The 24,772-nt window shown below is 54.1% G+C and overlaps 6 non-coding genes and 5 pseudogenes across 6 annotated transcripts; all 11 read left to right on the top strand.

Annotated features, from left to right (window-relative positions):
* Nucleotides 1-11: 11 nt before the first annotated feature.
* On the top strand, nt 12-247 carry LOC140586052 (U2 spliceosomal RNA; annotated as a pseudogene).
* A 431-nt stretch (nt 248-678) lies between these two features.
* Nucleotides 679-792, top strand: LOC140585708 (U5 spliceosomal RNA). Its single transcript, XR_011987646.1, has one exon. It is a non-coding gene; the product is annotated as a U5 spliceosomal RNA (small nuclear RNA).
* A 195-nt stretch (nt 793-987) lies between these two features.
* LOC140586092 (U2 spliceosomal RNA) lies at nt 988-1,098 on the top strand (annotated as a pseudogene).
* Nucleotides 1,099-2,775: 1,677 nt separating this feature from the next.
* On the top strand, nt 2,776-3,011 carry LOC140586053 (U2 spliceosomal RNA; annotated as a pseudogene).
* A 430-nt stretch (nt 3,012-3,441) lies between these two features.
* On the top strand, nt 3,442-3,555 carry LOC140585709 (U5 spliceosomal RNA). Its single transcript, XR_011987647.1, has one exon. It is a non-coding gene; the product is annotated as a U5 spliceosomal RNA (small nuclear RNA).
* Nucleotides 3,556-9,572: 6,017 nt separating this feature from the next.
* On the top strand, nt 9,573-9,801 carry LOC140586042 (U2 spliceosomal RNA; annotated as a pseudogene).
* A 397-nt stretch (nt 9,802-10,198) lies between these two features.
* On the top strand, nt 10,199-10,312 carry LOC140586108 (U5 spliceosomal RNA). The gene has a single exon (XR_011987972.1). It is a non-coding gene; the product is annotated as a U5 spliceosomal RNA (small nuclear RNA).
* A 6,017-nt stretch (nt 10,313-16,329) lies between these two features.
* On the top strand, nt 16,330-16,558 carry LOC140586043 (U2 spliceosomal RNA; annotated as a pseudogene).
* Nucleotides 16,559-16,955: 397 nt separating this feature from the next.
* On the top strand, nt 16,956-17,069 carry LOC140586109 (U5 spliceosomal RNA). Its single transcript, XR_011987973.1, has one exon. It is a non-coding gene; the product is annotated as a U5 spliceosomal RNA (small nuclear RNA).
* Nucleotides 17,070-23,108: 6,039 nt separating this feature from the next.
* LOC140585989 (U2 spliceosomal RNA) lies at nt 23,109-23,301 on the top strand. Its single transcript, XR_011987925.1, has one exon. It is a non-coding gene; the product is annotated as a U2 spliceosomal RNA (small nuclear RNA).
* A 426-nt stretch (nt 23,302-23,727) lies between these two features.
* LOC140586110 (U5 spliceosomal RNA) lies at nt 23,728-23,841 on the top strand. The gene has a single exon (XR_011987974.1). It is a non-coding gene; the product is annotated as a U5 spliceosomal RNA (small nuclear RNA).
* The last annotated feature ends 931 nt before the right edge of the window (nt 23,842-24,772 follow it).

Genomic DNA, 24,772 nt, shown 5'->3' on the forward strand with positions numbered 1-24,772 from the left:
TAAATGGCTTTATAGTTTTATGTGTTGTTCTTAGATTGTATGCAGAAATGTTGATTAAAGATGAATAAAAAAAAAAAAAAAAAAAAAAAAAAATCTGTTCTTATCAGTTTAATATCTGATACGTCCCCCATGGAGGGGACCACATATTAAACGGATTTTTGGAACAGGGAGCCGGAAGTGGGGCTTGCCCCGTCCGCTCCACGCATCGACCCGGTATTGCAGTGCTTCCGGGAATGGTGCACCTCTACTGCCCCCTGTTGTCGAAAGGCAGAACTGACTGACTGACTGACTGACTGACTGACTGAGTGAGTGAGTGAGTGAGTGAGTGAGTGACTAATAGACTGAGTGCTGTGAGGGGGGGGGCCCTGTCTGTGCGTGGCCCCCGTTTCCCGCCGTTTTTCTTTTTTTTTTCTTTTTTTTTTTTTTTTTTTTTTAAAGGAAGGTGACACACTGTTTGTGCGGTGGACAGCTGCGCTGAGGTAAGGCATGATGTCATCTTTGCCTTTTGAATTTCCCCTCATGTTTGTTAAAATGATTGCTGTCTTTTGAGAGGACAGGAGGACAGGGAGGAGTCGGGGCCCCGAGGACGGCGGCTGCGACGCCCCTGGGCATTCTACTCCGAGCGGGGGCGTCACGCAGGCCCGGCTAACGGCGACGGGCTTGGCGGCGGCCCCATATCGACTCGGGTCTCTCTTCATCCCGTATAAATCTTTCGCCTTTTACTAAAGATTTCCGTGGAGAGGGATAGCGATGAGTTCATGGTATTTTTGGAGGCTCTGCCCAAGCAGAGCTGCACTGCTGCTGTCAAAGGAAGACTGGGCCCGGCTTAGCGGCTGGCGTTAGGTGCCCGGTGGCGCGGCTGTGGTCTCCCTGGATCACGCGTGGACTCGCCGGGCGACACCTGCCAGAGGGGCTGGTGAGGGCTGAGCCGCGCCAGCTCCGTCGGCATCCCGCATGCCGGCGCCCGGCGGGGCGCAATTTGTGGGTATCGCTTCTCGGCCTTTTGGCTAAGATCAAGTGTAGTATCTGTTCTTATCAGCGCTTTTTGGAGGGATTTTTTACTGCCAGGTTTTTTAGAGGAGGCAACAGCGAACCTACAGCGTGACCAGCAGGTGGCTTGACCGCCGCTGCCACGGGGCTAGCTGTTGTCTCCTTTTAGCGTGTTTTTTATTTTGGGTAGCCCTTGCAAGCCTAACGTGCAGGTTCGGGTGGCTTGACCGCCGTTCCCGCAGGGTGAGCTTGGGGTTTTATTTCCAGCTTTATTAGTTTAGGCACCCAGCTAGGACACGTCGACTCCCTGCCCGGCTCCCGAGGACTCTTTTGCCCACCATCGCCAGGATGTCCGGGAGCCCACACAGGACCGTCGTAGTCATCCGGCATACAGCAGCCTTCAAGTGGACTCACCAGGAGGAACCGGAGAGTTTCCCGGAGAGACTGACCTTCATCCGGGAGGTGCTCTTCGGCCTCCTGGGACTCACTATGGAAGACATCATCTGTGTGCAGCGCAACCAGTCTTCAGCCTTCTTCTATGTGACTTGCACTACGGAAGAGGGCTACAAGAGGATGTTGGCTGCATGCAGCCGCTTGGAGGAAGAGCTTCGCCGGATGTTCTATGACGTGGAGCCACTGTGGAAGCTGGACCGGAGAGTGATCACCGTCCACGTCTTGGACCCCTTCGTTCCAGCTGAAGCGGTGGCTGCCTTCCTGGGCAGGTTTGTCGACGTGGTCCCTGGGCACAGGGACGTGAGAGACCAGCTGGGTGTCTGGACTGGGCGCAGGCAGTTCCGGGTGTGCCTGCGCCCCGACGCTAGCTCCCCTGACGGGTATAGCCACCCACCTGCTTATTTTATTATAGGTCGTTGCAAGGGCTACCTTTTTTACTCCGGGCAACCCTCCTCCTGCCGCTTGTGCCACGGCCTGGGCCACACCGCGGACTCCTGTACCACCATGAAGTGCTGGAGATGCCTGGACGTCGGTCACCTGGCGAAGGACTGCAAGGGCCCCCTCCGGTGTAACCTGTGCAGAGGTGAGGACCATCTGGCTCGGAGCTGCCCTCAGCGCAAACCGTCCTGGGCCGACGCCGTTGCTCGGGGTTCGGCTGTGGACGGGGCCCGACAGCAGGCACTGCCGGGCTGCGCTGAGATGCACGGGGGAGCCGAGAGGGGAGCTGAGAACAGCGAGGAACAGCCCTTCGCCGGTGCCGATGGGGAGTCCACGGCCTCCAGCGCTTCGGTGGAGTCCCCTGGTAAGGGTCAAGTGGCCGTGGCTGAAAAGCGCGCAACCTCTCCCTCCAGGTTTGTCCAATGCAGGAGGAGGAAGAAGGCCCGGAGGAATGAGGACACTGCTTTAGGCCGAGAAGCGATCTTCCCCTTAGAGCAAATTGATTTGCAAAGTGTTTTGGTCTCCCCCCAAGAGAGACGTTTTTATGCAGGGCAGCAGGACTTTGCTAATGAACGCTCTTTTTTAGTTGCTGCCGAGTCGGGGGGGGACCTTAGTTTTAATGGGGATATTTCGGATGATGTTTTACCATTTTAAAGATTTTAGGATTTCTGCTGGAATTATGTATTTAATACTGTTTTAACGTGTGTTGTAATGGTGTTATAGGTTTGAAGTTTTTTATAAAGTTTTATGTATGTGGTATTACAGGATTGCTTTATAATATGTGTTATGTACGTTGTTGTATTATGATTTAATAGGTTATGAGTGGGGTTTATATGTGTATGGGTTTTAGTATGGATGTTAGTTTATTACGGGTAGTGTGTGATAAATGGCTTTATAGTTTTATGTGTTGTTCTTAGATTGTATGCAGAAATGTTGATTAAAGATGAATAAAAAAAAAAAAAAAAAAAAAAAAAAATCTGTTCTTATCAGTTTAATATCTGATACGTCCCCCATGGAGGGGACCACATATTAAACGGATTTTTGGAACAGGGAGCCGGAAGTGGGGCTTGCCCCGTCCGCTCCACGCATCGACCCGGTATTGCAGTGCTTCCGGGAATGGTGCACCTCTACTGCCCCCTGTTGTCGAAAGGCAGAACTGACTGACTGACTGACTGACTGACTGACTGAGTGAGTGAGTGAGTGAGTGAGTGAGTGACTAATAGACTGAGTGCTGTGAGGGGGGGGGCCCTGTCTGTGCGTGGCCCCCGTTTCCCGCCGTTTTTCTTTTTTTTTTCTTTTTTTTTTTTTTTTTTTTTAAAGGAAGGTGACACACTGTTTGTGCGGTGGACAGCTGCGCTGAGGTAAGGCATGATGTCATCTTTGCCTTTTGAATTTCCCCTCATGTTTGTTAAAATGATTGCTGTCTTTTGAGAGGACAGGAGGACAGGGAGGAGTCGGGGCCCCGAGGACGGCGGCTGCGACGCCCCTGGGCATTCTACTCCGAGCGGGGGCGTCACGCAGGCCCGGCTAACGGCGACGGGCTTGGCGGCGGCCCCATATCGACTCGGGTCTCTCTTCATCCCGTATAAATCTTTCGCCTTTTACTAAAGATTTCCGTGGAGAGGGATAGCGATGAGTTCATGGTATTTTTGGAGGCTCTGCCCAAGCAGAGCTGCACTGCTGCTGTCAAAGGAAGACTGGGCCCGGCTTAGCGGCTGGCGTTAGGTGCCCGGTGGCGCGGCTGTGGTCTCCCTGGATCACGCGTGGACTCGCCGGGCGACACCTGCCAGAGGGGCTGGTGAGGGCTGAGCCGCGCCAGCTCCGTCGGCATCCCGCATGCCGGCGCCCGGCGGGGCGCAATTTGTGGGTATCGCTTCTCGGCCTTTTGGCTAAGATCAAGTGGATTTTACGCTCTTTTTATCGCTTTTAACGGACTGCGTCGGGTTTTTTAGAGGAAGGCACGGTGACCCTAATGCGTGACCAGTAGGTGGCTTGACCGCCGCTGCCACGGGGCGACCCGTGCCTTCCTTTTAGCCTTTTATCCCTGCTTTTATTTTCGTTTTTATTAGGCTGGGGATCCCGCAGTGGCTGGTGGCCTGTCCGCCGCCCTGCCGGGTGAACTGGTGTTTTTATTTTTTAGTTGCTTTTATAGTTTAGCATTCCTCGGCTCATCCCGGATTGGCGGACGGCGGCCGGACCACGGCGGACGTCGGGACCACGGCGGCAGGAGGACTCTGCTCCAGGAACGACGTCGGTGGACCATCCCGGATGTCGACGGCCGGCGGAGCTGCGAGGAAGCCCTTCAGCGGGCCGTGGCTGGTAGCAGGCGGTGGCCTGCGTAATACCGCCCGGTTCTGCTGGAGGGCCGAAGGGGAGGTAGGCACCTTCCCCGACCGCCTGGCCTTCATCCGGGAGGTGGCCTTCGGGGAGCTGGGCCTGCGCATGGAGGACATCCTGTGTGTGCAGCGGAATGGACCTTTCCAGTTCTTCGAGGTCACCCTGTCCACCGACGAGAGCTACACCAAGGTCCTGGAGCGGAGCAAGGAGAGGGCCCAGCACCCTCTCCTGGGACGATACACCGTTGAGCCGCTGTGGTGGCCCGACAAGCGGGTAATTACGGTACATTGTTTTAACCCGCATGTGTCCGGCGAAGCCGTCCGCCAGTTCTTGAACAAGTATGTGGACCTCCTTCCTGGCCACAAGGACATCCGGGATGAGCTGGGGATCTGGACTGGTCGACGCCAGTTCCAGGCCCGCCTGCGCCCGGACGCTAATGGGGCGGGCGGTTTTAGTCATCCCCCAGCCTATTTTAATCTACAGGGCAATAAGGCTTACTTGTTTTATTCCGGACAGCCTCCCTTCTGCCGACAGTGTCACACCTTTGGACATACTCTGGAGGGATGCGCCAACCTGCGCTGCCGCAACTGCCTGGAGCCGGGGCACATGGCCAGGGACTGCAAGGGCCCCCGTCGCTGCATCCACTGCAACGGTGAGGACCATCTGGCTCGTTCCTGCCCCCAACGGAAAACGTCATACGCCGACGCTCTGTTAGGCAGCAGAGCTGTCGGCAAGGAGAGTGGTGGGGGAGCGCAAGCCCCCACGTCCGGGCAGGAACAGTCGGCGGCGGGGGCAGGAGGAGATGCCCTGGCCGAGGTGGAGGAGGCCCCAGCGACAGCGACTGCAATGCAGGAGGGGTCTCCAGTCCTGGCTCCAGGTGTCAGCAGCAGGAGGAGAAAGAGCGGCGCATCCCCCCGGAGGAGGAAGAAGAGCAGAAGGGAGGCACAACCCGACGCATCCAGCCCTCCGGCTGCCACCTTGCCAGCAGTGGCGGCCGGGGACCTAGGCCGAGAGAGTCCCCCCTCCCCGACATTGGGGGCCCCCCATCTGGTGTGGGACTTGGGACAGTCCCCTGCGCCCCCCCAGGAGTACAGCAGTGTGCAGGACAAAGCAAATGAACAGGAGTACCTGGGGGGGCTGGAACTGGGGGGCCTTTTGGGTTTGACTGAGGAGGGGGGGCAGTAATGCGGTATTGTTTTTAATGGCTGGCTTTTATTATTTTAGTGTGTTGTTTGTAATTGTATTTTACCTTTTTAACATTTCATGGCCAATTTTAATATTGTCACCTTGAATGTCAGGGGTTTGAGGAACGTTTTAAAGCGCACATCTGTTTTTAATCAGCTGGCATCTTCTCCCTTCAGCATTTGTTTTCTGCAGGAAGTCCACCTCCGGGACCAGCGGGACGAGGCTCTCTTTTCACGACAATGGAAGAGGGGTAGATCCTACTGGAGCGTAGGTGGTGTCGACTCCTCAGGCGTCGGGATCCTTTTTGGCGACCGCGCCTTTGAAGAAGTAAGATCGTTTACCGTTCTTCAAGGTAGGGTTTTGGGGGTGGACGCCACATGGAGGGGACAGCGCCTCCGGGCCATATGTGTCTACGCTCCAGTGGAGGCCTCGTCCCGTATAACTCTCTTTGAAGAGTTGTCCCCGTTCTGTGTCACAGATCGACACTTGATTTTAGGAGGGGACTTTAACATCTCGTTGGAGGGTAGACAGGATGTCAGCTCTGGGCACTTTTGCCATTTTATTCGTTCCTTTAAACTTGTTGATGGTTTTAAGATATGCAACCCCAGCATGCCGGGCTTCACCTGGCACAATAGTCGCGGAGCCAGCAGTCGCATCGACTATATTTTAGCCTCACCCCCCGTTGTTTTTAAAAAGGTGTCCCTCTCCCCACAGTGGCCCACTGACCACTTGGCAGTGGAGGCCATTGTTTCCATAGACGCCCCTGAATATGGGGGTGGCTATTGGAAAATGAACCTGCAGATCCTGGAGGAGAGCGATTTTAGACACCTTTTTTTAGATCACTTCTCCGAGTGGCAGAAGGACAAGCCTACCTTCCCCTCCGTGGCCGAATGGTGGGAGAGTGTGAAGGATAGGATCCGAACCTTCTCCATGCAGTACAGCAAGCAGCGCAGGATGGAGAAGAAATTCTCCATTCTGCAGCTGGAGAGAAGGTTGCGGGATGAATACGCCGCTCACAACAGCGGGGGCACCATCGACCACGAGCGACTGCTGGATATAAAGGGTGAGCTGAGGCGCCTGCATGCACAGGCTGCCTCGGCCCAAATGCTCCGCGACAGAATGTTCTTTTTGGAAAACAATGAAAAGTGCAATACTCATTTTTTCCAGAGAGCCAGGGAAGCCCGGGAGGAGAAGACCTTCGACTCTCTCCGGGCCTTAAACGGCGATACGGTAACAACAACATCAGACATGCTGGAGGTTGCTAAATTGTTTTATCACAATCTTTTTAAGGTTAGGGACACGGACCCGGTTGCAGGGGAGCGGTTCCTAGACAACATCTCACCTTGCCTTCCCAGTGACATTCGTGACGGCTTAGAAGCCCCCATCACCTTGGCCGAGCTGACCGCAGTGCTTGGCAAGATGAACCGCCGCAAGGTACCGGGCCTTGATGGGCTCCCGGTGGAATTTTATTCCACCTTTTGGGATGTCCTCGGGCCGGAATTACTGCAGGTTGTAGAGGACGTTCAGCGCCGGGGTTTGCTCACTAGGAGCATGAGGTCAGGGGTTCTTTCTTTGTTGCACAAGAAGGGTGATCGTGCCGACCTTGGCAACTGGAGGCCCCTGACCATGCTTTGTGTAGACACAAAGCTCATCGCAAAGACCCTTACAGAACGCCTGAAGAAGGCCATGGCTCATCTGGTTCACAGCGATCAGACGTGTGGAGTACCGGGTCGATCGGCGACGTGGAACCTCCATCTCATCCGCGACGCCATCGCCTGGGTGGAGGACAGGAACCTCCCTCTCCTGCTGGTCAGCTTGGACCAGGAGAAAGCCTTCGACCGGGTAGATCACCGCTTCCTGTTTCAAGTATTGGGTAAGTTTGGCTTTGGACCCAATTACCTGGGGTGGTTACACACTTTGTATAACGAAGTTGGGAGCCATGTTGTTATCAATGGCTTCCTGAGTGACTTGGTGCCCCAGCTGAGTGGAGTGAGGCAGGGATGTCCCCTCTCCCCCCTCCTCTACGCGCTCTATATAGAGCCACTGGCGTGCGCCATTCGCGCCCACCCCGGGGTCGATGGCCTTCTTATCCCAGGAAGTCGGGGGAAAACTGTTAAACTGACCCAGTACGCAGACGACACCACCCTTTTCGTCTGCTCGGATCAGTCTCTCGGTCATGCCATGAGCCTTGTTCATGCGTTCGGTAGGGCCTCCGGCGCGACGCTCAACCCCAGTAAGTCGGTGGCCAAGTATTTCGGCAGCTGGAAGGCGAGGGAGGGCGTCGCAGGGGGTCTCACCCTCTGTGACGGACCTCTCAAAGTGTTGGGGGTCAACTTCCTTTCGGATGGTGCCGCCCGTTTGAACTGGGAGGAGCGGTTGGCGATCGCCAGGCGGAAGATCGGACTGTGGAAGTCCAGGTCCCTGTCCTTCCAAGGTAAGGTCTTAGCCTTAAAAGTGGATATTCTTCCCACCCTGCTCTACCTTGCACATGTGTACCCTTTGCCCCGCTTCATGCGCAGAGGCCTGACGAGAGACGTTTTCAACCTCGTCTGGGGGGGCAGGTACGAGTACGTGCGTAGGGAAGAGATGTATCTCGGAAAGGACAGTGGGGGGAGGGATGTTATTGACTTTCCTCTCAAGCTTGACTGCCTGTTCTTCTCGCAGCTCTGCGCGCGCCTGGCAGCTCCCCTCGAGCACCCCCATCAGCACTTTGTGCGTCTGTGGCTGGCTCTCCCCATGAGACGTCTGGTGGCGTCGTGGACCAACCTCGGCCCCAAGGCTGAGACCCTGCCGGCCCACTACAGCCACGCTGTCAAGTGGAGTAAGTCTTTTCCGGCAGGTGTCAAGACAGAGGCCTTGACCAAGCACAGAGCGCTTTACAGGGCTTTGCTTGGTCATAGGGATACTCGGGCCATGCTGGGCCTGGAGGAAGGCACATGGGCGAGAATCCAGCCTAAGGGTTTGGATCACAGGCTGCAGGACCTGAACTGGCAGTGCCTTCATGGTAAGCTGCCAGTCAGGGACGTCTTACATAGGCATAAGCTGACCAGACACCCCCGCTGCCCCAGGCCCGAGTGCAGCGAGGATGAGACCATCAGGCACGTGTTTTGGGACTGTGGGCATGCACAGAGAGTTTGGGGGTTGGTAGCGGGCCTGTGTGGACGTGTGGACCCGCAGCCCGGTCTGACCTACGACAAGGTGTTGAAGGGGTGGGACCCCAACCTCCATAACCCCTTCGGCCCCTGGATGTGGCTGCTGGTCAGCATTACCAAGCGAGAGCTGTGGAATGCCAGGACCGCGCTCATCCGCAGAGGGGTTCATCTGGAGGCACAAGGGGTATTCCGTAAAATCCGGGCCGACTTGGGTTTCAGGATGGAGACTGACGTCATCCAGCGGGGCTATCACGAGGCCAAGGAGAGGTGGAAGGGCCTCTTTTGGCTTTAGCCCCGTGTTGTTTAGGTGGTGACGCTCCATTCTACAGGGTGGACATGACGCACCTTTCTGGAGCACACAGAAGGTACTTTGGGATTTAGGTAAGTGTGCTTGGTTTTTGTGCGTGTGTTGTATTTCTAATATTTATTTATTTATTTTTTAAAATAATTGCATGTACAGAACTTATTGTGCACTACTGGTTGATCACTTTTAGCACGTGTTTATTAATATTAACATTATTTATAAACATTTTAACTTGTTTGATGTGCTTTGTGTTTGTGATTAACCGTATTTTATGCCCGAAGTCACAGATTTTATGTGTGTGAGGATGGTATATAACCCTGTTTTAACCCGACCCTTGTGGTTGAAGTTTGAGGTCTGCGGGTCTGTTCCTCTTTTAAGGTTTTAACTTTTTAATGACTTGCATTTGAGGTGACATTTTATTTGTATAAATGGCCATATCAATGTAATTAAAGGTTATTTGTTTGTAATTTTAATTGTTGATTGTATTGTTTATATATAGTTCTGCATATTTTGCTTGTTTAATTCTATTTTAATATATATTATTAACGTTTGGTTGTACAGGCATTGATGTGTATAACTTGGAAAATTTCAACCTTTTACATTGATGTTATGTTGCTTTATGATGAGTACTGTTTTTGCAGGAAGAGGTTGTTTTAATATTCCGTGTTGACAATGCCATGTTTTAAAAGTGTGGTTTTTATTCAATGTCTTAAATTGCTTGTGTTAATGTGTGTGCAGAACTGTTAAATAAAGTATTGGGAAAAAAAAAAAAAAAAAAAAAAAAAAAATCTGTTCTTATCAGTTTAATATCTGATACGTCCCCCATGGAGGGGACCACATATTAAACGGATTTTTGGAACAGGGAGCCGGAAGTGGGGCTTGCCCCGTCCGCTCCACGCATCGACCCGGTATTGCAGTGCTTCCGGGAATGGTGCACCTCTACTGCCCCCTGTTGTCGAAAGGCAGAACTGACTGAGTGAGTGAGTGAGTGAGTGAGTGAGTGACTAATAGACTGAGTGCTGTGAGGGGGGGGGCCCTGTGTGTGCGTGGCCCCCGTTTCCCGCCGTTTTTCTTTTTTTTTTTTTTTTTTTTTTTAAAGGAAGGTGACACACTGTTTGTGCGGTGGACAGCTGCGCTGAGGTAAGGCATGATGTCATCTTTGCCTTTTGAATTTTCCCTCATGTTTGTTAAAATGATTGCTGTCTTTTGAGAGGACAGGAGGACAGGGAGGAGTCGGGGCCCCGAGGACGGCGGCTGCGACGCCCCTGGGCATTCTACTCCGAGCGGGGGCGTCACGCAGGCCCGGCTAACGGCGACCGGCTTGGCGGCGGCCCCATATCGACTCGGGTCTCTCTTCATCCCGTATAAATCTTTCGCCTTTTACTAAAGATTTCCGTGGAGAGGGATAGCGATGAGTTCATGGTATTTTTGGAGGCTCTGTCCAAGCAGAGCTGCACTGCTGCTGTCAAAGGAAGACTGGGCCCGGCTTAGCGGCTGGCGTTAGCTGCCCGGTGGCACGGCTGTGGTCTCCCTGGATCACGCGTGGACTCGCCGGGCGACACCTGCCAGAGGGGCTGGTGAGGGCTGAGCCGCGCCAGCTCCGTCGGCATCCCGCATGCCGGCGCCCGGCGGGGCGCAATTTGTGGGTATCGCTTCTCGGCCTTTTGGCTAAGATCAAGTGGATTTTACGCTCTTTTTATCGCTTTTAAAGGACTGCGTCGGGTTTTTTAGAGGAAGGCACGGTGACCCTAATGCGTGACCAGTAGGTGGCTTGACCGCCGCTGCCACGGGGCGACCCGTGCCTTCCTTTTAGCCTTTTATCCCTGCTTTTATTTTCATTTTATTAGGCTGGGGATCCCGCAGTGGCTGGTAGCCTGCCCGCCGCCCTGTTGGGTGAACTGGTGTTTTTATTTCTTAGGTGTTTTTAATAGTTTAGCATTCCTCGGCTCATCCCGGATTGGCGGACGGCAGCAGGACCACGGCGGACGTCGGGACCACGGCGGCAGGAGGACTCTGCTCCAGGAACGACGTCGGTGGACCATCCCGGATGGCGACGGCCGGCGGTGCTGCGAGGAAGCCCTTCAGCGGGCCGTGGCTGGTAGCAGGCGGTGGCCTGCGTAATACCGCCCGGTTCTGCTGGAGGGCTGAAGGGGAGGTGGGCACCTTCCCTGACCGCCTGGCCTTCATCCGGGAGGTGGCCTTCGGGGAGCTGGGCCTCCGCATGGAGGACATCCTCTGTGTGCAGCGGAATGGACCTCACCAGTTCTTCGAGGTCACCCTGTCCACCGACGATAGTTACTCCAAGGTCCTGGAGCGGAGCAAGGAGAGGGCCCAGTACCCTCTCCTGGGTCAGTATACCATCGAGCCGCTGTGGTGGCCCGACAAGCGAGTGATAACTGTACATTGTTTCAATCCTCATATCACCGCCGAGGCCGTCCGCCAGTTCCTGAACAAGTATGTGGACCTCCTTCCTGGCCACAAGGATATTCGGGATGAGCTGGGGATCTGGACTGGACGACGCCAGTTCCAGGCCCGCCTGCGCCCGGACGCTAATGGCGCGGGCGGTTTTAGTCATCCCCCAGCCTATTTTAATGTACAGGGCAATAAGGCTTACTTGTTTTATTCCGGACAGCCTCCCTTCTGCCGACAGTGTCACAGCTTCGGACACACTCTGGAGGGATGCGCCAACCTGCGCTGCCGTAACTGCCTGGAGCCGGGGCACATGGCCAGGGACTGCAAGGGCCCCCGTCGCTGCATCCACTGCAACGGTGAGGACCATCTGGCTCGTTCCTGCCCCCAACGGAAAACGTCATACGCCGACGCTCTGTTAGGCAGCAGAGCTGTCGGCAAGGAGAGTGGTGGGGGAGCGCAAGCCCCCACGTCAGGGCAGGAACAGCCGGCGGCGGGGGCAGGAGGAGATGCCCTGGCCGAGGTGGAGGAGGCCCCAGCGACAGCGACTGCAATGCAGGAGGGGTCTCCAGTCCTGGCTCCAGGTGTCAGCAGCAGGAGGAGAAAGAGCGGCGCATCCCCCCGGAGGAGGAAGAAGAGCAGAAGGGAGGCACAACCCGACGCATCCAGCCCTCCGGCTGCCACCTTGCCAGCAGTGGCGGCCGGGGACCAAGGCCGAGAGAGTCCCCCCTCCCCGACATTGGGGGCCCCCCATCTGGTGTGGGACTTGGGACAGTCCCCTGCGCCCCCCCAGGAGTACAGTAGTGTGCAGGACAAAGCAAATGAACAGGAGTACCTGGGGGGGCTGGAACTGGGGGGCCTTTTGGGTTTGACTGAGGAGGGGGGGCAGTAATGCGGTATTGTTTTTAATGGCTGGCTTTTATTATTTTAGTGTGTTGTTTGTAATTGTATTTTACCTTTTTAACATTTCATGGCCAATTTTAATATTGTCACCTTGAATGTCAGGGGTTTGAGGAACGTTTTAAAGCGCACATCTGTTTTTAATCAGCTGGCATCTTCTCCCTTCAGCATTTGTTTTCTGCAGGAAGTCCACCTCCGGGACCAGCGGGACGAGGCTCTCTTTTCACGACAATGGAAGAGGGGTAGATCCTACTGGAGCGTAGGTGGTGTCCACTCCTCAGGCGTCGGGATCCTTTTTGGCGACCGCGCCTTTGAAGAAGTAAGATCGTTTACCGTTCTTCAAGGAAGGGTTTTGGGGGTGGACGCCACATGGAGGGGACAGCGCCTCCGGGCCATATGTGTCTACGCTCCAGTGGAGGCCTCGTCCCGTATAACTCTCTTTGAAGAGTTGTCCCCGTTCTGTGTCACAGATCGACACTTGATTTTAGGAGGGGACTTTAACATCTCGTTGGAGGGTAGACAGGATGTCAGCTCTGGGCACTTTCGCCATTTTATTCGTTCCTTTAAACTTGTTGATGGTTTTAAGATATGCAACCCCAGCATGCCGGGCTTCACCTGGCACAATAGTCGCGGAGCCAGCAGTCGCATCGACTATATTTTAGCCTCACCCCCCGTTGTTTTTAAAAAGGTGTCCCTCTCCCCACAGTGGCCCACTGACCACTTGGCAGTGGAGGCCACTGTTTCCATAGACGCCCCTGAATATGGGGGTGGCTATTGGAAAATGAACCTGCAGATCCTGGAGGAGAGCGATTTTAGACACCTTTTTTTAGATCACTTCTCCGAGTGGCAGAAGGACAAGCCTACCTTCCCCTCCGTGGCCGAATGGTGGGAGAGTGTGAAGGATAGGATCCGAACCTTCTCCATGCAGTACAGCAAGCAGCGCAGGATGGAGAAGAAATTCTCCATTCTGCAGCTGGAGAGAAGGTTGCGGGATGAATACGCCGCTCACAACAGCGGGGGCACCATCGACCACGAGCGACTGCTTGATATAAAGGGTGAGCTGAGGCGCCTGCATGCACAGGCTGCCTCGGCCCAAATGCTCCGCGACAGAATGTTCTTTTTGGAAAACAATGAAAAGTGCAATACTCATTTTTTCCAGAGAGCCAGGGAAGCCCGGGAGGAGAAGACCTTCGACTCTCTCCGGGCCTTAAACGGCGATACGGTAACAACAACATCAGACATGCTGGAGGTTGCTAAATTGTTTTATCACAATCTTTTTAAGGTTAGGGACACGGACCCGGTTGCAGGGGAGCGGTTCCTAGACAACATCTCACCTTGCCTTCCCAGTGACATTCGTGACGGCTTAGAAGCCCCCATCACCTTGGCCGAGCTGACCGCAGTGCTTGGCAAGATGAACCGCCGCAAGGTACCGGGCCTTGATGGGCTCCCGGTGGAATTTTATTCCACTTTTTGGGATGTCCTCGGGCCGGAATTACTGCAGGTTGTAGAGGACGTTCAGCGCCGGGGTTTGCTCACTAGGAGCATGAGGTCAGGGGTTCTTTCTTTGTTGCACAAGAAGGGTGATCGTGCCGACCTTGGCAACTGGAGGCCCCTGACCATGCTTTGTGTAGACACAAAGCTCATCGCAAAGACCCTTACAGAACGCCTGAAGAAGGCCATGGCTCATCTGGTTCACAGCGATCAGACGTGTGGAGTACCGGGTCGATCGGCGACGTGGAACCTCCATCTCATCCGCGACGCCATCGCCTGGGTGGAGGACAGGAACCTCCCTCTCCTGCTGGCCAGCTTGGACCAGGAGAAAGCCTTCGACCGGGTAGATCACCGCTTCCTGTTTCAAGTATTGGGTAAGTTTGGCTTTGGACCCAATTACCTGGGGTGGTTACACACTTTGTATAACGAAGTTGGGAGCCATGTTGTTATCAATGGCTTCCTGAGTGACTTGGTGCCCCAGCTGAGTGGAGTGAGGCAGGGATGTCCCCTCTCCCCCCTCCTCTACGCGCTCTATATAGAGCCACTGGCGTGCGCCATTCGCGCCCACCCCGGGGTCGATGGCCTTCTTATCCCAGGAAGTCGGGGGAAAACTGTTAAACTGACCCAGTACGCAGACGACACCACCCTTTTCGTCTGCTCGGATCAGTCTCTCGGTCATGCCATGAGCCTTGTTCATGCGTTCGGTAGGGCCTCCGGCGCGACGCTCAACCTCAGTAAGTCGGTGGCCAAGTATTTCGGCAGCTGGAAGGCGAGGGAGGGCGTCGCAGGGGGTCTCACCCTCTGTGACGGACCTCTCAAAGTGTTGGGGGTCAACTTCCTTTCGGATGGTGCCGCCCGTTTGAACTGGGAGGAGCGGTTGGCGATCGCCAGGCGGAAGATCGGACTGTGGAAGTCCAGGTCCCTGTCCTTCCAAGGTAAGGTCTTAGCCTTAAAAGTGGATATTCTTCCCACCCTGCTCTACCTTGCACATGTGTACCCTTTGCCCCGCTTCATGCGCAGAGGCCTGACGAGAGACGTTTTCAACCTCGTCTGGGGGGGCAGGTACGAGTACGTGCGTAGGGAAGTGATGTATCTCGGAAAGGACAGTGGGGGGAGGGATGTTATTGACTTTCCTCTCAAGCTTGACTGCCTGTTCTTCTCGCAGCTCTGCGCGCGCCTGGCAGCTCCCCTCGAGCACCCCCATCAGCACTTTGTGCGTCTGTGGCTGGCTCTCCCCATGAGACGTCTGGTGGCGTCGTGGACCAACCTCGGCCCCAAGGCTGAGACCCTGCCGGCCCACTACAGCCACGCTGTCAAGTGGAGTAAGTCTTTTCCGGCAGGTGTCAAGACAGAGGCCTTGACCAAGCATAGAGCGCTTTATAGGGCTTTGCTTGGTCATAGGGATACTCGGGCCATGCTGGGCCTGGAGGAAGGCACATGGGCGAGAATCCAGCCTAAGGGTTTGGATCACAGGCTGCAGGACCTGAACTGGCAGTGCCTTCATGGTAAGCTGCCAGTCAGGGACGTCTTACATAGGCATAAGCTGACCAGACACCCCCGCTGCCCCAGGCCCGAGTGCAGTGAGGATGAGACCATCAGGCACGTGTTTTGGGACTGTGGGCATGCACAGAGAGTTTGGGGGTTGGTAGCGGGCCTGTGTGGACGTGTGGACCCGCAGCCCGGTCTGACCTACGACAAGGTGTTGAAGGGGTGGGACCCCAAGCTCCATAACCCCTTCGGCCCCTGGATGTGGCTGCTGGTCAGCATTACCAAGCGAGAGCTGTGGAATGCCAGGACCGCGCTCATCCGCAGAGGGGTTCATCTGGAGGCACAAGGGGTATTCCGTAAAATCCGGGCCGACTTGGGTTTCAGGATGGAGACTGACGTCATCCAGCGGGGCTATCACGAGGCCAAGGAGAGGTGGAAGGGCCTCTTTTGGCTTTAGCCCCGTGTTGTTTAGGTGGTGACGCTCCATTCTACAGGGTGGACATGACGCACCTTTCTGGAGCACACAGAAGGTACTTTGGGATTTAGGTAAGTGTGCTTGGTTTTTGTGCGTGTGTTGTATTTCTAATATTTATTTATTTATTTTTTAAAATAATTGCATGTACAGAACTTATTGTGCACTACTGGTTGATCACTTTTAGCACGTGTTTATTAATATTAACATTATTTATAAACATTTTAACTTGTTTGATGTGCTTTGTGTTTGTGATTAACCGTATTTTATGCCCGAAGTCACAGATTTTATGTGTGTGAGGATGGTATATAACCCTGTTTTAACCCGACCCTTGTGGTTGAAGTTTGAGGTCTGCGGGTCTGTTCCTCTTTTAAGGTTTTAACTTTTTAATGACTTGCATTTGAGGTGACATTTTATTTGTATAAATGGCCATATCAATGTAATTAAAGGTTATTTGTTTGTAATTTTAATTGTTGATTGTATTGTTTATATATAGTTCTGCATATTTTGCTTGTTTAATTCTATTTTAATATATATTATTAACGTTTGGTTGTACAGGCATTGATGTGTATAACTTGGAAAATTTCAACCTTTTACATTGATGTTATGTTGCTTTATGATGAGTACTGTTTTTGCAGGAAGAGGTTGTTTTAATATTCCGTGTTGACAATGCCATGTTTTAAAAGTGTGGTTTTTATTCAATGTCTTAAATTGCTTGTGTTAATGTGTGTGCAGAACTGTTAAATAAAGTATTGGGAAAAAAAAAAAAAAAAAAAAAAAAAAAATCTGTTCTTATCAGTTTAATATCTGATACGTCCCCCATGGAGGGGACCACATATTAAACGGATTTTTGGAACAGGGAGCCGGAAGTGGGGCTTGCCCCGTCCGCTCCACGCATCGACCCGGTATTGCAGTGCTTCCGGGAATGGTGCACCTCTACTGCCCCCTGTTGTCGAAAGGCAGAACTGACTGAGTGAGTGAGTGAGTGAGTGAGTGAGTGACTAATAGACTGAGTGCTGTGAGGGGGGGGGCCCTGTGTGTGCGTGGCCCCCGTTTCCCGCCGTTTTTCTTTTTTTTTTTTTTTTTTTTTTTAAAGGAAGGTGACACACTGTTTGTGCGGTGGACAGCTGCGCTGAGGTAAGGCATGATGTCATCTTTGCCTTTTGAATTTTCCCTCATGTTTGTTAAAATGATTGCTGTCTTTTGAGAGGACAGGAGGACAGGGAGGAGTCGGGGCCCCGAGGACGGCGGCTGCGACGCCCCTGGGCATTCTACTCCGAGCGGGGGCGTCACGCAGGCCCGGCTAACGGCGACCGGCTTGGCGGCGGCCCCATATCGACTCGGGTCTCTCTTCATCCCGTATAAATCTTTCGCCTTTTACTAAAGATTTCCGTGGAGAGGGATAGCGATGAGTTCATGGTATTTTTGGAGGCTCTGTCCAAGCAGAGCTGCACTGCTGCTGTCAAAGGAAGACTGGGCCCGGCTTAGCGGCTGGCGTTAGCTGCCCGGTGGCACGGCTGTGGTCTCCCTGGATCACGCGTGGACTCGCCGGGCGACACCTGCCAGAGGGGCTGGTGAGGGCTGAGCCGCGCCAGCTCCGTCGGCATCCCGCATGCCGGCGCCCGGCGGGGCGCAATTTGTGGGTATCGCTTCTCGGCCTTTTGGCTAAGATCAAGTGGATTTTACGCTCTTTTTATCGCTTTTAAAGGACTGCGTCGGGTTTTTTAGAGGAAGGCACGGTGACCCTAATGCGTGACCAGTAGGTGGCTTGACCGCCGCTGCCACGGGGCGACCCGTGCCTTCCTTTTAGCCTTTTATCCCTGCTTTTATTTTCATTTTATTAGGCTGGGGATCCCGCAGTGGCTGGTAGCCTGCCCGCCGCCCTGTTGGGTGAACTGGTGTTTTTATTTCTTAGGTGTTTTTAATAGTTTAGCATTCCTCGGCTCATCCCGGATTGGCGGACGGCAGCAGGACCACGGCGGACGTCGGGACCACGGCGGCAGGAGGACTCTGCTCCAGGAACGACGTCGGTGGACCATCCCGGATGGCGACGGCCGGCGGTGCTGCGAGGAAGCCCTTCAGCGGGCCGTGGCTGGTAGCAGGCGGTGGCCTGCGTAATACCGCCCGGTTCTGCTGGAGGGCTGAAGGGGAGGTGGGCACCTTCCCTGACCGCCTGGCCTTCATCCGGGAGGTGGCCTTCGGGGAGCTGGGCCTCCGCATGGAGGACATCCTCTGTGTGCAGCGGAATGGACCTCACCAGTTCTTCGAGGTCACCCTGTCCACCGACGAGAGTTACTCCAAGGTCCTGGAGCGGAGCAAGGAGAGGGCCCAGTACCCTCTCCTGGGTCAGTATACCATCGAGCCGCTGTGGTGGCCCGACAAGCGAGTGATAACTGTACATTGTTTCAATCCTCATATCACCGCCGAGGCCGTCCGCCAGTTCCTGAACAAGTATGTGGACCTCCTTCCTGGCCACAAGGATATTCGGGATGAGCTGGGGATCTGGACTGGACGACGCCAGTTCCAGGCCCGCCTGCGCCCGGACGCTAATGGCGCGGGCGGTTTTAGTCATCCCCCAGCCTATTTTAATGTACAGGGCAATAAGGCTTACTTGTTTTATTCCGGACAGCCTCCCTTCTGCCGACAGTGTCACAGCTTCGGACACACTCTGGAGGGATGCGCCAACCTGCGCTGCCGTAACTGCCTGGAGCCGGGGCACATGGCCAGGGACTGCAAGGGCCCCCGTCGCTGCATCCACTGCAACGGTGAGGACCATCTGGCTCGTTCCTGCCCCCAACGGAAAACGTCATACGCCGACGCTCTGTTAGGCAGCAGAGCTGTCGGCAAGGAGAGTGGTGGGGGAGCGCAAGCCCCCACGTCAGGGCAGGAACAGCCGGCGGCGGGGGCAGGAGGAGATGCCCTGGCCGAGGTGGAGGAGGCCCCAGCGACAGCGACTGCAATGCAGGAGGGGTCTCCAGTCCTGGCTCCAGGTGTCAGCAGCAGGAGGAGAAAGAGCGGCGCATCCCCCCGGAGGAGGAAGAAGAGCAGAAGGGAGGCACAACCCGACGCATCCAGCCCTCCGGCTGCCACCTTGCCAGCAGTGGCGGCCGGGGACCAAGGCCGAGAGAGTCCCCCCTCCCCGACATTGGGGGCCCCCCATCTGGTGTGGGACTTGGGACAGTCCCCTGCGCCCCCCCAGGAGTACAGTAGTGTGCAGGACAAAGCAAATGAACAGGAGTACCTGGGGGGGCTGGAACTGGGGGGCCTTTTGGGTTTGACTGAGGAGGGGGGGCAGTAATGCGGTATTGTTTTTAATGGCTGGCTTTTATTATTTTAGTGTGTTGTTTGTAATTGTATTTTACCTTTTTAACATTTCATGGCCAATTTTAATATTGTCACCTTGAATGTCAGGGGTTTGAGGAACGTTTTAAAGCGCACATCTGTTTTTAATCAGCTGGCATCTTCTCCCTTCAGCATTTGTTTTCTGCAGGAAGTCCACCTCCGGGACCAGCGGGACGAGGCTCTCTTTTCACGACAATGGAAGAGGGGTAGATCCTACTGGAGCGTAGGTGGTGTCCACTCCTCAGGCGTCGGGATCCTTTTTGGCGACCGCGCCTTTGAAGAAGTAAGATCGTTTACCGTTCTTCAAGGAAGGGTTTTGGGGGTGGACGCCACATGGAGGGGACAGCGCCTCCGGGCCATATGTGTCTACGCTCCAGTGGAGGCCTCGTCCCGTATAACTCTCTTTGAAGAGTTGTCCCCGTTCTGTGTCACAGATCGACACTTGATTTTAGGAGGGGACTTTAACATCTCGTTGGAGGGTAGACAGGATGTCAGCTCTGGGCACTTTCGCCATTTTATTCGTTCCTTTAAACTTGTTGATGGTTTTAAGATATGCAACCCCAGCATGCCGGGCTTCACCTGGCACAATAGTCGCGGAGCCAGCAGTCGCATCGACTATATTTTAGCCTCACCCCCCGTTGTTTTTAAAAAGGTGTCCCTCTCCCCACAGTGGCCCACTGACCACTTGGCAGTGGAGGCCACTGTTTCCATAGACGCCCCTGAATATGGGGGTGGCTATTGGAAAATGAACCTGCAGATCCTGGAGGAGAGCGATTTTAGACACCTTTTTTTAGATCACTTCTCCGAGTGGCAGAAGGACAAGCCTACCTTCCCCTCCGTGGCCGAATGGTGGGAGAGTGTGAAGGATAGGATCCGAACCTTCTCCATGCAGTACAGCAAGCAGCGCAGGATGGAGAAGAAATTCTCCATTCTGCAGCTGGAGAGAAGGTTGCGGGATGAATACGCCGCTCACAACAGCGGGGGCACCATCGACCACGAGCGACTGCTTGATATAAAGGGTGAGCTGAGGCGCCTGCATGCACAGGCTGCCTCGGCCCAAATGCTCCGCGACAGAATGTTCTTTTTGGAAAACAATGAAAAGTGCAATACTCATTTTTTCCAGAGAGCCAGGGAAGCCCGGGAGGAGAAGACCTTCGACTCTCTCCGGGCCTTAAACGGCGATACGGTAACAACAACATCAGACATGCTGGAGGTTGCTAAATTGTTTTATCACAATCTTTTTAAGGTTAGGGACACGGACCCGGTTGCAGGGGAGCGGTTCCTAGACAACATCTCACCTTGCCTTCCCAGTGACATTCGTGACGGCTTAGAAGCCCCCATCACCTTGGCCGAGCTGACCGCAGTGCTTGGCAAGATGAACCGCCGCAAGGTACCGGGCCTTGATGGGCTCCCGGTGGAATTTTATTCCACTTTTTGGGATGTCCTCGGGCCGGAATTACTGCAGGTTGTAGAGGACGTTCAGCGCCGGGGTTTGCTCACTAGGAGCATGAGGTCAGGGGTTCTTTCTTTGTTGCACAAGAAGGGTGATCGTGCCGACCTTGGCAACTGGAGGCCCCTGACCATGCTTTGTGTAGACACAAAGCTCATCGCAAAGACCCTTACAGAACGCCTGAAGAAGGCCATGGCTCATCTGGTTCACAGCGATCAGACGTGTGGAGTACCGGGTCGATCGGCGACGTGGAACCTCCATCTCATCCGCGACGCCATCGCCTGGGTGGAGGACAGGAACCTCCCTCTCCTGCTGGCCAGCTTGGACCAGGAGAAAGCCTTCGACCGGGTAGATCACCGCTTCCTGTTTCAAGTATTGGGTAAGTTTGGCTTTGGACCCAATTACCTGGGGTGGTTACACACTTTGTATAACGAAGTTGGGAGCCATGTTGTTATCAATGGCTTCCTGAGTGACTTGGTGCCCCAGCTGAGTGGAGTGAGGCAGGGATGTCCCCTCTCCCCCCTCCTCTACGCGCTCTATATAGAGCCACTGGCGTGCGCCATTCGCGCCCACCCCGGGGTCGATGGCCTTCTTATCCCAGGAAGTCGGGGGAAAACTGTTAAACTGACCCAGTACGCAGACGACACCACCCTTTTCGTCTGCTCGGATCAGTCTCTCGGTCATGCCATGAGCCTTGTTCATGCGTTCGGTAGGGCCTCCGGCGCGACGCTCAACCTCAGTAAGTCGGTGGCCAAGTATTTCGGCAGCTGGAAGGCGAGGGAGGGCGTCGCAGGGGGTCTCACCCTCTGTGACGGACCTCTCAAAGTGTTGGGGGTCAACTTCCTTTCGGATGGTGCCGCCCGTTTGAACTGGGAGGAGCGGTTGGCGATCGCCAGGCGGAAGATCGGACTGTGGAAGTCCAGGTCCCTGTCCTTCCAAGGTAAGGTCTTAGCCTTAAAAGTGGATATTCTTCCCACCCTGCTCTACCTTGCACATGTGTACCCTTTGCCCCGCTTCATGCGCAGAGGCCTGACGAGAGACGTTTTCAACCTCGTCTGGGGGGGCAGGTACGAGTACGTGCGTAGGGAAGTGATGTATCTCGGAAAGGACAGTGGGGGGAGGGATGTTATTGACTTTCCTCTCAAGCTTGACTGCCTGTTCTTCTCGCAGCTCTGCGCGCGCCTGGCAGCTCCCCTCGAGCACCCCCATCAGCACTTTGTGCGTCTGTGGCTGGCTCTCCCCATGAGACGTCTGGTGGCGTCGTGGACCAACCTCGGCCCCAAGGCTGAGACCCTGCCGGCCCACTACAGCCACGCTGTCAAGTGGAGTAAGTCTTTTCCGGCAGGTGTCAAGACAGAGGCCTTGACCAAGCATAGAGCGCTTTATAGGGCTTTGCTTGGTCATAGGGATACTCGGGCCATGCTGGGCCTGGAGGAAGGCACATGGGCGAGAATCCAGCCTAAGGGTTTGGATCACAGGCTGCAGGACCTGAACTGGCAGTGCCTTCATGGTAAGCTGCCAGTCAGGGACGTCTTACATAGGCATAAGCTGACCAGACACCCCCGCTGCCCCAGGCCCGAGTGCAGTGAGGATGAGACCATCAGGCACGTGTTTTGGGACTGTGGGCATGCACAGAGAGTTTGGGGGTTGGTAGCGGGCCTGTGTGGACGTGTGGACCCGCAGCCCGGTCTGACCTACGACAAGGTGTTGAAGGGGTGGGACCCCAAGCTCCATAACCCCTTCGGCCCCTGGATGTGGCTGCTGGTCAGCATTACCAAGCGAGAGCTGTGGAATGCCAGGACCGCGCTCATCCGCAGAGGGGTTCATCTGGAGGCACAAGGGGTATTCCGTAAAATCCGGGCCGACTTGGGTTTCAGGATGGAGACTGACGTCATCCAGCGGGGCTATCACGAGGCCAAGGAGAGGTGGAAGGGCCTCTTTTGGCTTTAGCCCCGTTTCGTTTAGGTGGTGACGCTCCATTCTACAGGGTTGACGTGACGCACTTTTCTGAAGCACACAGGAGGTACTTCGGGTTTTAGGTGAGTGTGCTTTGTTGTTTTTGTGCGTGTGTTTTAACTAAAATGTTTTTAACTAACAGCATGTGCATAATCAATTAAGCATGGTTTTGGTTGATCTTTTTTAGCACTTATTTATTAATATTAATAATCATTGTATTTATTAACATCTAACATTTTACTTGTTGTGCTGTATATTAAGTGATTGACCATGTTTTATTCCCGAGGTGCTGACTTTAAGTGTTTGGAAATATGTATGACCCTGTCTCAACCTGACCCTGGCGTAGAGGTTGGAGGTCGGCGGGTGTGTTCCTCTTTTAATGGTTTTAGTTTTTAATAGGTGGCATTTATGGTGACATTTTATTTTTGTAAATGGCCATTTAATTGTAGTTGTGTTTTAATTGTTATTGTAACGTATTGGTGGTTTTATAGTTGTGTGTCTTTTTGCAGTTCTGGAGAGGTGTTGTTTAATGTTGTTTTAATAATGCTCTGTTTTGTATAGCATATATAAGTAGCACTGTGTGTTGAGAATGTTTTAGCCTTTTATAAAGTATTTATGGATATATATTTTTACTAATTTGTGAACCTAAAAGGCTGTTTTATTATGTTTTGATTACAGTGCTAATTGATGCTAATTGATGTATATATGCTTTGTGTATTGGTATGATTTTAATTGTTGTACAGAACTGTTTAATAAAGTATTGGAAAAAAAAAAAAAAAATCTGTTCTTATCAGTTTAATATCTGATACGTCCCCCATGGAGGGGACCACATATTAAACGGATTTTTGGAACAGGGAGCCGGAAGTGGGGCTTGCCCCGTCCGCTCCACGCATCAACCCGGTATTGCAGTGCTTCCGGGAATGGTGCACCTCTACTGCCCCCTGTTGTCGAAAGGCAGAACTGACTGAGTGAGTGAGTGAGTGAGTGAGTGAGTGAGTGAGTGAGTGACTAATAGACTGAGTGCTGTGAGGGGGGGGGCCCTGTGTGTGCGTGGCCCCCGTTTCCCGCTGTTTTTCTTTTTTTTTTTTTTTTTTTTTTTTTTTTTTTTTTTTTTTTAAAGGAAGGTGACACACTGTTTGTGCGGTGGACAGCTGCGCTGAGGTAAGGCATGATGTCATCTTTGCCTTTTGAATTTTCCCTCATGTTTGTTAAAATGATTGCTGTCTTTTGAGAGGACAGGAGGACAGGGAGGAGTCGGGGCCCCGAGGACGGCGGCTGCGACGCCCCTGGGCATTCTACTCCGAGCGGGGGCGTCACGCAGGCCCGGCTAACGGCGACCGGCTTGGCGGCGGCCCCATATCGACTCGGGTCTCTCTTCATCCCGTATAAATCTTTCGCCTTTTACTAAAGATTTCCGTGGAGAGGGATAGCGATGAGTTCATGGTATTTTTGGAGGCTCTGTCCAAGCAGAGCTGCACTGCTGCTGTCAAAGGAAGACTGGGCCCGGCTTAGCGGCTGGCGTTAGCTGCCCGGTGGCGCGGCTGTGGTCTCCCTGGATCACGCGTGGACTCGCCGGGCGACACCTGCCAGAGGGGCTGGTGAGGGCTGAGCCGCGCCAGCTCCGTCGGCATCCCGCATGCCGGCGCCCGGCGGGGCGCAATTTGTGGGTATCGCTTCTCGGCCTTTTGGCTAAGATCAAGTGCTTCTTTTTGGAGGGATTTTATTGCCAGGTTTTTTAGTGGAGGCAACAGCGAACCTAAAGCGTGACCAGCAGGTGGCTTGACCACCGCTGCCACGGGGCTAGCTGTTGTCTCCTTTTAGCGCTTTTTTTTATTTTGGGTAGCCCTTGCAAGCCTAACGTGCAGGTTCGGGTGGCTTGACCGCCGTTCCCGCAGGGTGAGCTTGGGGTTTTATTTCCAGCTTTTATTAGTTTAGGCACCCAGCTAGGACACGTCGACTCCCTGCCCGGCTCCCGAGGACTCTCTTGCCCACCATCGCCAGGATAACCGGGAGCCCACACAGGACCGTCGTAGTCATCCGGCATACAGCAGCCTTCAAGTGGACTCACCAGGAGGAACCGGAGAGTTTCCCGGAGAGACTGACCTTCATCCGGGAGGTGCTCTTCGGCCTCCTCGGACTCACTATGGAAGACATCATCTGTGTGCAGCGCAACCAGTCTTCAGCCTTCTTCTATGTGACTTGCACTACGGAAGAGGGCTACAAGAGGATGTTGGCTGCATGCAGCCGCTTGGAGGAAGAGCTTCGCCGGATGTTCTATGACGTGGAGCCACTGTGGAAGCTGGACCGGAGAGTGATCACCGTCCATGTCTTGGACCCCTTCGTTCCAGCTGAAGCGGTGGCTGCCTTCCTGGGCAGGTTTGTCGACGTGGTCCCTGGGCACAGGG

Source organism: Paramormyrops kingsleyae, unplaced genomic scaffold (genome assembly GCF_048594095.1).
Source record: "Paramormyrops kingsleyae isolate MSU_618 unplaced genomic scaffold, PKINGS_0.4 ups35, whole genome shotgun sequence".
NCBI lineage: Eukaryota > Metazoa > Chordata > Actinopteri > Osteoglossiformes > Mormyridae > Paramormyrops > Paramormyrops kingsleyae.